Source organism: Scyliorhinus canicula, chromosome 20 (genome assembly GCF_902713615.1).
Source record: "Scyliorhinus canicula chromosome 20, sScyCan1.1, whole genome shotgun sequence".
NCBI lineage: Eukaryota > Metazoa > Chordata > Chondrichthyes > Carcharhiniformes > Scyliorhinidae > Scyliorhinus > Scyliorhinus canicula.
The window spans coordinates 42,817,467-42,826,589 of NC_052165.1; the positions used below are offsets into that span (position 1 = coordinate 42,817,467).

The following is a 9,123-nucleotide window of genomic DNA, read 5'->3' on the forward strand; positions in this document are numbered from 1 at the left end:
TTCTTCTGATTCTGTTTACAGATATGAAAATGTCTCAAATAAAAAATTTTTTTTTTTTTAAATTGAAATATCAGATTCCGAGGGGGCTTGACAGAATAAATGCTGGGAGGGTGTTTTCGCTTGTGGGGTGTCTATAACTAAGGGGCACTGTTTAAAAATAGGGCATCTCCCATTTAAGATGGAGACGAGGAGGAATTTTGTCTCTCAGAGGATCATTAGATTTGATTATTTGTTCCACAGAGAGCAGTGTAGGCTTGGCTATAGAATATCTTAGCACCGGTTTGGACAAAGTTTTCATTGATGAGAGGCCAGGGTTCTGGGGAAGCAGACGGCAAAATGGAACTGAAGCCACAATCAGGTTCGCCACAAACATTTAAAATGGAGGAACAGGCTTGATGGACCAAATGGCCTACTCCTGCTCCGACTTCTTAAAAGCGCATCATCTCAATTCAAGTCTAAATTATCTACAACCTTATAATATAATAACCTTTCATTAATTTAACAGACCAAGAGTTGGATATTCTTGTGCAGTTAAATATATTTCCTGGATTCGACTTTACAATGCTCACTTTAAACGCTCCCGTGATTATGACAGATGGGGTTTCAGCATTGCCTCATCTGAAAGTTGGCCACTCCCTCCGCACCCAGGGCACAATCCGGTGTCTAAACTCAACAACAGCAGGCCAGAACATCTCATTGCACATCTACAAAGAAACTCTCAAAATTGTTCAACAAAAAATGCTGTTAAGCAAAACGTATTTAAATATCAAGTAAAGCTATATTCAGGTACAAGAAAGTAAAAACTGTTTCAAAGCAAAAGGGCACTACACCAATGACAAAACTGTAAAAATTCACATAAATAGCAACAGGCGGCTCGTTGTGGCTGCAATAAACACAAACCATCCGGAGGATTGGAATGTGACTGAACTGTAGATTTAAATTACAACATTTCAGCATTCAAAGCGATTCCAAAAGTGTAACTAACACGCTGCGTTATCCCTGCCATGCTTTGTCTTTTAATAAGCAATCAAAGCACAATGACTACACATTTCCATAATGGAATCAATTTCACCCTGAAACCACCCAGAAAGACATTTCGATTTGTCAGCACCTAGTGCAACGTACATTATACTGGGAGTTTTACGTGCTTCAAAGACAGCAGTACACACTCCTGTACACACCAATGGGCACAGGAGTGTGTCTGGATTATGTGCTCAGGATACTGGATGGAACTTGAACCCACAGCCTTCTGACCTGAGCGAGACAGAGTGCTACCCACTGAGCCACGAGCTCTTATTTTTGCTACTATCCCAAACCAGGTTGCACTTCATCGAGTACATTGGGAGTGGCTGGATTACAAGCAAATTCTATTCATTACTAAATGTGACTCATTTCTGCTATGAATAACTGTAACCAGTGGAATGCTTAAGTTCCTTTTTTTTAAAAAAGGAAACCCATTTACTTGCTAGTTATAAAGGAGAAAGACCTAAATGCACAAAATATAAAATCAGAAGAAAATGTATGTGGTTTGATAAATGTTTAAGTGACAAATCTTTTTGTATGGATTAACTGAAATTTGAATTTCCTTTTGCTCCAAGTTTAGTGTTATAGTCTCAACGCTCTGTTTAAATCTCTTCATTGCCTTGCCCGATCTCTGTAGCCGTCTCCAGCTCTACAAACTTCCAAGATCACTGCATTTCCCCAATTCTGGTCTCTTGAGCGCCCTTGATTTTAATCGTTCTATCATTGGCAGATGCCTCTGCCCCAAACTCCTCTTTCTCTCTCACCTTTTAGGCTTTTTAAACTCTTGGGTCACCTAATCTTTCACACTCTGCTGTGGCTCAACGTCAAACCTTTCCCGATTACACTCCTGTGATCTACCTTAAATGGTACCAAATAAATACAAATTGCTGTTTACACTTGATCAATGCATATTCACTGGAACACAATCTGAAACTTCATTCAATCTGTTCTCGTTGACTTAAATCAGCAATTCCAGCTCAGCTTGCGAGTACTTTTTTTGAAATCCATCTTCCCTTGTAAACTAATCTATTCGGTATGATGCTCACAGAGGGCAAAGGAAAAATGTTTTTAAAAATCACAAACACAAGTTGTGCATCTTCTCATCCCCATTCAACCCTTCAAATATGCCCAACCTGGGTAATACTTTAATACATTTTGCTCACAGTGATGATCTTAATTAATTTTCAATGTTATTGGCAGCGTGAAGAGGTTGAACTCTGAACAGGTGACAAGGCTGAAACCTTCGGAGAACTGAAGTACTATTGCATCATGTCGAATCTGACTGCAATGATTTTGTATTAATGAATTTTAATGGGTACAGAATGCCCTATTAACAAAAACATGCCTGCTTGGCACATCACAATTCATAGTCCACAACAGCGCAATGCTCAAAGAATAAGGTATTTAAAGGCTGCTATTTGCAATGCACAGGAACATTCTGCCAGGGTTAAATGTTAATTAACTTCTTATCAGCTCATTCAATGTTCTGTAGTTTTAAAGGGACATGCCCACACCTTGGCAGCAGAATACCACATTGTGTTCTTATTGAAAGAGTTATGAACCTTCGGAACTCTCTACTTCAGGGAGATGTGAATGTCCTGATGTTGAATATATTCAAGACAGAGACCGATAGATTTTTGGGTACTAAAGGAATTAAGGGATGTGGGGATAGTGCAGGAAGGCACAAGACCAGCCTTCCTTGACCAATGGTCAATTCCAACTCAATTTCCTTATGAAATTAAATGAAAATTAAAATCGCTTATTGTCACGAGTAGGCTTCAATGAAGTTACTGTGAAAAGCCCCTAGTCACCACATTCCGGCGCCTGTCCGGGGAGGCTGGTACGGGAATCGAACCGTGCTGCTGGCCTGCTTGGTCTGCTTTAAAAGCTACCGATTTAGCCTTGTGAGCTAAACCAGCCCCTGCAACACAAAACCTTGCATTTATTTAGCTCCTTTAACATAATAAAATGCCCAGTATACTTCATAGGTATCTAAACAGAAACAATTTAAAATCAAGCCACACAAACAGATAACCAAGTTTGGTGACCATAAGCTTGGGTCAAGTGGCAAGGGCATTTTGGAAAGGGCAATAAATAATAATAATCTTTATTGTCGCAAGTAGGTTTACATTAACAATGCAATGAAGTTACTGTGAAAATGCTAGCTCAACCAGTGATTTCCATATTCCATAAACAAAACATACTACCATCTATTAAGATGCATTGCAGCAATTCACCAAGGCTCCTTTGACAGCACCTTCCAAACCTGCAAAATATACACCTAGAACCACATGGGAAACACCACCACCTGCAACCTCCCCTCCAAGTGATTCACCAACCAGGGGTGTCACAGGTCAGTGCAACATCGAGGGCCGAAGGGCCTGTACTGCACTGTAATGTTCTATGTTCTATCCTGACTTGGAACCACATCACTATTCCTTCACTGTTGCTGGGTGAAAATCCTGGAGTGCCCTCTCTAACAGCACCCTGGGTGTACCTACACCACATAGACTGCAGCGATTAAAGAAGTCAGGGGAACGGTCTGTGAACATGTAGCTGGGTTGATGGAATAGGATCTGGCTAAATGATGCACGATACAAGCTTTTCTAGAGCAATCTGTGAGGGCACCAGCCAATTCTCTCAATGGACTCCTGCACAGAGAACACAACATTACTTCCCATACCTACAAAAGGTGTCAGCTGTAGCTCAGTGGGCAGCATACTCCACTCCAAGTCAGACTTCAGTACATAAACCTGACCGACACTTTAGTGGGGTACTGAGGGAGCGCTGCATTATGAAGGGAATAGATAGGATAGATGCGGGCAGGTTGTTTCCACTGGCGGGTGACAGCAGAACTAGGGGGCATAGCCTCAAAATAAGGGGAAGTAGATTTAGGACTGAGTTTAGGAGGAACTTCTTCACCCAAAGGGTTGTGAATCTATGGAATTCCTTGCCCAGTGAAGCAGTTGAGGCTCCTTCATTACATGTTTTTAAGGTAAAGATAGATAGTTTTTTGAAGATAAAGGGATTAAGGGTTATGGTGTTCGGGCCGGAAAGTGGAGCTGAGTCCACAAAAGATCAGCCATGATCTAATTGAATGGCGGAGCAGGCTCGAGGGGCCAGATGGCCTACTCCTGCTCCTAGTTCTTATGTTCTGGACAAGATGTTAAACCGAGCCTCCATGTGCCCTCCCAGGGAGATGTAAATGATCCCATGGCACTATTTCGACAAATATTAGGAAAGTTTCTCCCTGGTGGCCTCGTCAATATTTATCTCTTTGTCAACATCACAAAATTGAGTGAGATTATTCTTTTCATGCTTATATATGGGATCCTGCTGAACACAAATGGACTGCTGCCTTTTACACCATTTTTACAGTGACCACAAGTTGAAAGGACATAATGTTCTGCGAGGAGTTTCAGGACAATCCCCAACACACACATGCGCACACGCACACATACATACCCACACACACAAAATTTGATGAACAAAACATCCCCAATATGCAGTGGCAACATTTACATCCAACTGAAGGGGTCAGGTTGGACTCCAGGTTAAAGTTTCAACCAAAAGACCTGCAACCATAATGGGGTTACACTCGCCCCCATTCCGTACCACCACCACCCTCATACTCTCACATTGAGTGAGGGTGTCACACCACCATCACAGGATAACTCACTGCACAATCCAACCCTGCCATGATTTATATATTCCCATGAGAGATTTCATAATTTGATCACAAGCAAATTATTCTTGAGGTGCCTGAGCTTTGAATTCCAGGAATTGTGTTAAAATTGTAAATAGATGGAGCCTCCTGCAACCAGCAGGAAGAAGTAATTCTATAAACCTCGGCGCTAACCCTCTCCATTATGAGCAGTTCGCTGATTAACAAAACAACCTGAACATATTTACAATATTACTCAGCTTATTAGACAAAAATTACACAAATTATTTAGACAGGTTTACAATGATTACGTTGAAAGCCACAAATTTAGTTAAAGAGAGACTGGACCTGGCTCTGGAACACAAATGTTTTAATGGTCATTTGACAGATAGAAACTGTCTCTTTACCCAGCCCTCACACGCTGTTCACCACAATCACCCACCTCGTTCTACGCAACCTCTCACATCTACCACAAAGCCAAACCACCAACCTCACCCCCAGCCCTTAAAACCCACTCCACTCAACCTCACCGCTCATTCCCAATTTCACTCCCCACACGCATTACCTATTCTTCAGCGTTTCACCTTTGCCCACGTGTATTGGTTTCCACCAACCCCCCCAACACCCATGGCCCACCACCACACCCACTATCCCAGATCCTCCAGCACCTCCCCAACCAACCCAGTCCCTCCGACCAGACCACACCCCAGACCGCTCACAGACTGCAACTGCATCCCAACCCCCACCTCAACTCCTCCAGCCCCCCCCGATCCCACTGCACACCAGCCCAGAACCGCACTCCAACCTATGCCCCCCCACCACATCCGAACCCACTCCTAAACCCGCCACCACACTACTATCTCCCAACCCCAAACAATCCCCACACCACAACTCCTCTAGCCCCCAAACCCCACCCCAGGCCTCCACCCAACCCCACCACACCCCAAAACAACCCCTGACCACCAACCCCAACTGACACACACCCCTCCCATCACCCCACTGCATCCCAATCCACCCCAGCCCTCCCCCTCTGCATTCCACCCCCACAACCTCAATCTCCGTCCCCCCAATTCCAAATCGCTGCTCTAAAATCTGAGCCAAATCAAATGCTACTCTCACCCACACACATCCTGACTGGCATCACCCAGGACCAGATATGGAGATTCATATCAACGTTGGAAGCAGAGGTGGGCTAAAAAGTGCTTGGCTGCCAACCCACTCCAACCCAGGTGTCCCTAAAACTCCCACACCCCAAACCAATCATTTCCCCCCTTACCACACCCATAACCCTGACTTCCTTGTGCCCTCCCCTAATGCCCTGTGCCATAATACCCCAAACCCTCCTGCCCTCCCTCAACCCCTCCGACCCCATACTCTCCCCATACCATCCGTACCCTCCCCATATAATTTGACCACCCCCACCCCTCCTGTGCCCTCCACATACCCCTAGTCCCATGCTCTCCATATGCCCCCATAATACCTGTACCCTCCCCTCTAACCTCCTTCTCCCCCTCTAACTCCTCCCCCTCTCAACTCATGTACCCTCAGTGATTGCAGTAACTCTCTTCCTGTCCAGGCTCCCGAGGGGAAACTTTGTATCTAAAATGTAACTGAGGGAAGAAACAAAGTATCACCTGTGGCTCTTTTCTCCCGCGTCCGCCAAAGCAGCTTTCTTGTCCGGGTTCCCCAGCGCTGTCCCGGGTTGGGTGTCTCCGGTCCTGTCCAGGGGTTTCCTCTCCCGTCCCGGTTCCACCTTCACTCTGTGATTTTCTCAATCATTGTTAAACCGCCATTCACCCCCGTGGGCAGCGCCATTTGAACCAGCCAATAGCGGTCTGGCCGACAGCATGTGGGGGCGTGGTCTGTGTAGAAGAGGGCGGGTCTTGGAGAGGGGGCGGGGCTCAGCACAGCGCCATTCACAATATTTCCAGAACCTCCAAATTTAGCCCCAAACTGCAGTGATATACTATTTTGTATATACTCTGCACACACACACAAGTTGTTTATGTACACCGATTATTAATGTAGATGATATTGTAAACACATAAACATTTATGGTTAAGATGTTTGTAAAGTCCTTGTGCAAATTTAAACTTTATTGCTTGGAATACCCATGAGCAGGATAGGCTCCCCAATGTCAGTGTTCTCACTCAGGCCAATCCCCAGCATCTAAGCATTGACCACGCTCGATCAGCTCTGCTGGGCGTGTCACATTGTCTACATGCCTGACATGAGACTCCCAAAACGGGCGGCACAGTAGCACAGTGGTTGACACTGCTGCTTCACAGAACCAGGGTCCCAGGTTCAATTCACGACTTGGGTCACTGTGCGGAGTCTGCACGTTCTCTGTGTGTCTGCGTGGATTTCCTCCGGGTGCTCCGGTTTCCTCCCACAAGTCCCGAAAGACGTGCTGTTAGGTATTTTGGACATTCTGAATTCTCCCTCTGTGTATAAAAGTGCCGGAATGTGGCGACTGGGGGCTTTTTGCAATAACTTCATTGCAGTGTTAATGTAAGCCTATTTGTGACAATAAAGATTATTATTACAAGGTGTCTACTCGGAGCTTCGGCACAGCTAGCGAGACCCCGGAGGGCAGTGGAAATGCTTCAAGAACACCCTCAAAGCCTCCTTGTCAAAGTGCAACATCCCCACCAACACCTGGGAATCCCTGGCCCAAAACTGCCAGAAGTGGAGGAAAACCATCTGAAAAGGAGCTGAACATCTCGAGAACAAGTGTCGACAACCCGGGAAGCTCACTCCCCCATTGTGCCAATCACCATCTGCCCCACCTGTGGCAGAGACTGTAGAGAAGTCACCTGAGAACTCATCATTGCCTCAGAAGGAGACTCATGTTCAAAGCAAACAGATATGAAAGCACCATTCCTAAAATTACAATACAGTTCACACCTCTCAACTTCAATGTCAGCCTTCATACTGAACCTGCCGGAAATACTCATCAGGTCCAGCAGCATTTGCAGAGAGAGATATTTCAGGTTGATTACCCTTCAGTTCTGATAAAATGTCACAAAAGGTTAGTATGTAGACCCGGGAAGACAAATGGAGCGTTGGTCTTTACTGCAAAGGGAATCAAGTATAAAAGTAGGGAAGTCTTGCTGTGACTGTACAGGGCATTGGTGAGACCACACCTGGAGAACTGTGTATAGTTTCGGTCTCCTTACTTAACAGGGGACATACGGTGGAAGACAGAGCAGAAAATGTACAGCACGCTGTTTCTTGATTAAAGAGATTATCTTCTTAAGGAAGGTTCAGCAGGTTGGGCAATATTCATTCCAAAGAATAACAGCAATGGAGGAAAATAAATGGGGAATTACACACAAAAATATTGAACTTTAAAAAGACCATGGATGCGATTCACTGTGCCACATGCCCCTGCCAGCAGTGGGATCCTCCTTCTCGCCAGCTAGCCAATGGGGATTCCCATTGTGGGCACCCCCTCGCTGTCGGGAAATCCGCGGTCATGCTGACGAAGTGGATGATCCCGCCGAAGGAGAATCCAGCCCCATTACTTTGAAATAGAAACAAACCCCAAAGATGTCTGAGAATGTGCAATTAGCCACTGACACAAATAGCTGCAGGGTGTTTCTCTAAGAGATAATGGGTTCCTCTCCCTATGTTTCCAGACAAGACACTTCTGAAAGCATCTCAAAGATCTAACTTCCTTGACTGTATTTAATGAACAAAGCGGTTAAAAGTTAGCTGAGAGAGAGCTGTCAGGGTTTTCCTGCCTGCCCCCCCCCCCCCCCCCCCCCCCCGTGCCTGCCTTGCTGGTCTGTCTATGTGTGTGTGTAAGTGCTGTTGCACGGCTCTGCCCACAGGGGGAGATGAGGAGCATGTATAGGTCTCCGTCCTCGGCTCCACCCCCTTCAGGAAGTATAAGTGCTGTGGTCCTGCAAGTCCGCCTTCAGTTCAGCATAGTCACAGGCAGGCTCAGTTGTAAGCCGATTAAAGCCACAGTTTACTCCAACTCGTGTCTCTGGTTGAATTGATGGTGCATCAGTATTCTGTGAGGAAAATACACTGGAAGTTTTCCATTCTGAAGGTATGTGATGCAGTAACACAAGTAGTGCCCCTGAAAAAGAAAATAACCAAGAAAAATGTCCTTTAGGGAAGGAAATCAACCATCCTTGCATCGTCTGGCCTACATGTGACTCCAGTCTACATGTGACTTCAGATCCACAGAAATGTGGTTGACAATTTTAAAAATGCCACTCAGTTCGAGGACAATTGGGGAAGGGCAACAAATGCTGGCTTTGCCTGCGACACCCACATCCTATGAAAGAATAAAGGGGGGAAAAAAACTATACTGGAATCAATTCAACCCTTCATCATCCAGTCCTCCCAATTCGAAAGCTGTTCCATATAACGTTTTATTTATGGTTACTTATTATTGGACTCAATGCTTACTTCTAATCTAT

General features: G+C 45.2%; 1 protein-coding gene across 1 annotated transcript in view; it reads right to left on the reverse strand.

The window, feature by feature from the left end:
• Positions 1–6,504, reverse strand: part of gas2l3 (growth arrest-specific 2 like 3) — a 58,703-nt gene extending 52,199 nt beyond the window's left edge. Inside the window, exon 1 of the mRNA XM_038780823.1 lies at positions 6,322–6,504. The gene's annotated coding sequence lies outside the window, so the exon portion shown is untranslated. The remainder of the gene's footprint in view (positions 1–6,321) is intronic.
• Between the last annotated feature and the right edge of the window lie 2,619 nt (positions 6,505–9,123).